A 4212-nucleotide genomic window follows, 5' to 3' on the forward strand; every position below is an offset into this window, starting at 1 on the left:
CCAAGGCATCATTGCGTCCACGCACCAGAGCCAGCCCCTGCTGAGCATTAGAGAGTGTATCCGTGCTGTGCAGTATTGTGCCCCCGTGCACTGCCACGCTGGCCTGTGCCATGCACGACAGCTCCTGATTGCTGGCTGGGTACTGTGTGTCCCAGGTGCAGTAACCCAGCCCTGTCCCGGCAGAGCGGGCTTTGCCTGCACTCCTGCCTGGGCCAGTCCTGGCTGCTCGGTCCGACTGGAACCGCACTGGGCAGCAAAAGGGGTTTCACTGGCAGGTTTGTTTCAGATGTTTGGGAAGTACTTCAACCCATCCGAGCGCATGGACTTCCTCCTCACTGCTATCGAGGGCATGAGAGACACCAGTGTCCATGACTCGGTGGCGGCCAGGCACATGCTGCATGTGATCCTGTGGGTCTCCAGCCCAAGCTTGGAGAGGGTAAGAGCTGCAGTGAGAACAGCCTGCTGGGGGAGCCCATCCGAGGTAGACTCTGTCTCTGGGTGCTCGGCATTACTGGGGGGCAGGTCCTGTGCAATGCGGGGGTCAGTCTAGGTGATCTCCATGGACGCTTGTGGTCTTGCAGTCTATGAATCGATAGGCCGGGAATTGACCCTGTGTTCTAGGCCTGGAGCTGGAGAAGAGGATGTGGGAGGGCAGATGGCTCTCAGGTAGGGCAGGTCCCTGGCACCCCAGATCAATAGCAGCGCGAGGAAGCCAAGGCTCCCATCTCCCCATTTCCCTTCCAGGTGTCGGAGGCTGTGATGAGCATATACCACAACCTGGATTCCATCAGCGAGCCGCTGGCCCAGCAGCAGCTGCTCAAGGCCCTTGTCGTGCTGGGCAACCAGTACAGCAAGGAGGTGGTCACAACCCTGCTGGGCTGCTCGCTGTCATGTGACAGGTACGGGGCTGGGGCTGGGGCTGCTGCCGCTTGCGCTCCGGGTCCCCCAAACTGGTCCCGCTGCCAGGGACAGGGGCGTGCAGAACCTTCCAGAGACCTCCTGCTCCCTGCAGAGCTTCTGCTTGTTCTGGAGAGTTTTGCAGGCTGACATGCCGTGGAGACAGGCCAGCCTGCAAAACCCCATATGGCAGCCCTCGGCCTCCCCCGGGGCTGACACTCAGACCCGGCCCCCATGCAGCCTGCGCCAGGCAGTGGGGGCCCTTGCTGCAGCAGAAGGGCAACAAAGGGCCGGCCGTGGGCGGGAGACCCAGCAGGGTGCGGGTGGCAGTGGGTGCTGGAGGCTGGCAGGGCTCTGGCCAGCTGAAATCGGCTCTCTCCCTTTGCAGCGTTGCTGTGGAGATGTGGAGGGTGCTGACATCCCACCCCAAGACCGCAGGAAAGGTCCTACGGGAGCTGCTCGACAGGCTGCAGGAGCGGCCACTGCACCACCATCACGACGTCTCTCAGCAAGAGGCTGGCGTCGCCCCCTTGGCCGTAAGTTCCAGCCCCTGCAGCAAGGGAAGGAGCGCCGTGTGTCCCCACCATGGCCTGAGGGTATCTCTCAGTCTCCCACTGGGTATCGCCACTGGGCCGAAGAGAGAGAGCGTGACTCTAGCCAGCGCTATAGTCGAGGCAGAACACGCCGAAACCCTCTCCTGGTGCTCTGGGACACCTCTCATAGAACCGCAGGGTGAGAAGGGATCGCAAGGTCAGCTTGTCCAGCCCCCTGCCAAGATGCAGGATTTGTTGTGTCTATCCCAGCCGAGACAGATGGCTCCAGCCTCCTTCTATAAACCTCCAGCAAAGGGGCTTCCACAAGCTCCCTAGTCGTCTGTCCCATTGTCCTACTCTTCTTACAGTTAGGAAGGTTTTCCTGAGATTTAATCTAAATCTGCAGTGCTGTCGTTTGAACCCATCCCCTCTTGTCCTGCCCTCTGTGGCAAGAGAGAACAACTTTTCGCCATCTTTTTTTTGGCAGCCTTCGAAGAATCTGAAGACCATTAGCACGTCCCCCCTTAACCTCCTCTTTTGCAAACTAAACATAGCCAGTTCCTTCAACCTTTGCTCGTATGGCTTGTGTTCCATCCCTCTGATCATCTTTGTCACTCGCCTCTGGATCCATTACAGTTTCTCCACAGCTTTTGTAGACATTGGTGACCAAAACTGGACACCGTACTCCAGCTGAGGCCTAACCAGCACTGAGTAGAGTGGTACTATCACCTCCCATGACTTGCAGGCTATATCTCTGTTAATGCAACCTAAGATTGCATTTGCTTTTTTTTTTTTTTTTTTTGCAACAGCATCACTTTGCTGCCTCATGCTGAGGCTGTGATCCACTGCAGCTCCCAGATCCTTCTCAGCAGTACAACCAGTTATCCCCCATTCTGTTTCTGTGCATTTGCTTTTTCTTCTCTAAATGTAGCACCTCACTTTTGTCTTTGGTGAGTTTCCTTTTGTTGTCTATAGCCCAGTCCTCCAATTTACCATGATCCCTCTGAATTTGAGCTCTTTCCTTCAAAGTCTTGGCAACTCCTTCATCAGGGAGCTGATGCAGGGCTGGGGTCATTGAAAGCTTCCCAGGGGACCTGGCCCTGGCCTGGAGTCAGGAGCCCTGGTTTCTCTTCCTGGCTCTGCCACTGACCTGCTGGGTGACCTTGGGCAAGTCCCTGGCTGGCTTTTGTCTGTTGTTCTGCAGGGCAGGGCCTGGCTCCTGCAGGGTGCGTCTCTGAGTGTGTGATCCAGAGAACCCTAGCACTAGAGTAGCAGCAGAGCTGTGGACTCTAGACCTCCAGGAAATGCTGGTGACACCAGTGATCCGGGATGCCCGGACAGAGCCATTTTGCTTCAATTGGAACCATTTTTTCCTACGAATCCCCTTTTTGAGCCTCGTAGGTTTTAACTGTTGACGTCACAGCTCTGTCCCACAGCACTCGCTCCTCTGAAGAGCTCGAGAAAGGCCTTTTGCTGCTCAGACCTCATACCAAATGTGATAGACACGGTATAGTGAAGGCAGAGAAAACCCTTGGGACTTAAATACACAGATCTGGCAGCCTGGTCAAAGAGGAGACCATCTGAAGGCAACTCTCCCTAATGATAATTTACTTACCCTGAGAATAGCAGGTCAGTCCGGTTTATTAAAGCTGGACGATGAATCGATCAGACATGGAGAGGGCATGACTGTAATTCTCTTTGTTATCCACCATTCCCATTGTTCCATGTCCTCAGCCTGGTTTTCACTTGCTTGTGTTTTATTTTTCCTTCCGGAACCGGTAAGCCTGTATTGGACACTTTTTCCCCTCATCCCGGTTGAGGTTTTGTGGGGCTGTCTTTGAACAGTTCAAAAGCCAAATACAGAAATGATTGAATCTGGCTTTTAGTAACAGACCAACCCTAGAAGTCGTGTACAAAATCGGCTCCCTCGCCGAGGCTGGGCTGTAAGGCCCGGGACTCAGGAGAACCCAAATTCAGTTTCTGGCTCTGCCAGACTCCCTGGGTGACCATGGGTGAGTCACGTCACCTCTCTGTGCCTGAGTTCCATGTCTGTACAACGGGGATAGAAATCCTTCCTTTGTGTGTCTAGCCTGTAAGTTCTAGGCCAGGGAATGTCTCTTTCTGTGCCTGGAAAGCCCCAGCACACGCCCTGATTGCAGATAGGCGCTGGAGGTGCTATTCTAACCCGTATAACAATAATACACTTGATTTGTTTGGGGTCAAGGTGTTGTGCAGAGAAGTTTCCACAGATGATACCTGCTCATAAATACCACCCCCTGAGATCGGGGGTACAAGGAAGCAGCTGCTTATGTTGCAGGTAGCCGGCCCCGCTGCCTGCTATCCTAGCTGGGGCTGTGCAAGGGCTTTGAGGCTCTAACATGTCATCTGGAGGCGGGGCGCTAGAAGACTTTTTATAGTGGAGGTGCTGAGCACCCCCTTACACCTGTCCACACACCCCACCACCCCTAGAGCTGGGGTCAGGAGGAGGGCAATGGCTCCAGGGGGGCAGGAGATGGATGGGGCAAGGGGGCCGAGGCTGGGGCCACAGCTGGGAGTTGGCGCAGGATCGGCAGCTGGGACCTTGTGTGTGGGGCCAGGAGCAGAGCCCCACGTAAAACCTTGGAGTGCTGCAGCACCCCCTGAACTCTTAGTTCCCTTGGCTCTGTCTGCAGGGGAGGCAGACGTTGTTTTGGAAATGGCTTGTTGGGTCACCGGAGGGTGTTTCGTAAAGCAGCTCCTCCTTTCACACAGGTAGGGAAACTCCAGCATCAACTGCCTGTCA

This window comes from Eretmochelys imbricata, chromosome 23 (genome assembly GCF_965152235.1).
Source record: "Eretmochelys imbricata isolate rEreImb1 chromosome 23, rEreImb1.hap1, whole genome shotgun sequence".
NCBI classification, from domain to species: domain Eukaryota; kingdom Metazoa; phylum Chordata; order Testudines; family Cheloniidae; genus Eretmochelys; species Eretmochelys imbricata.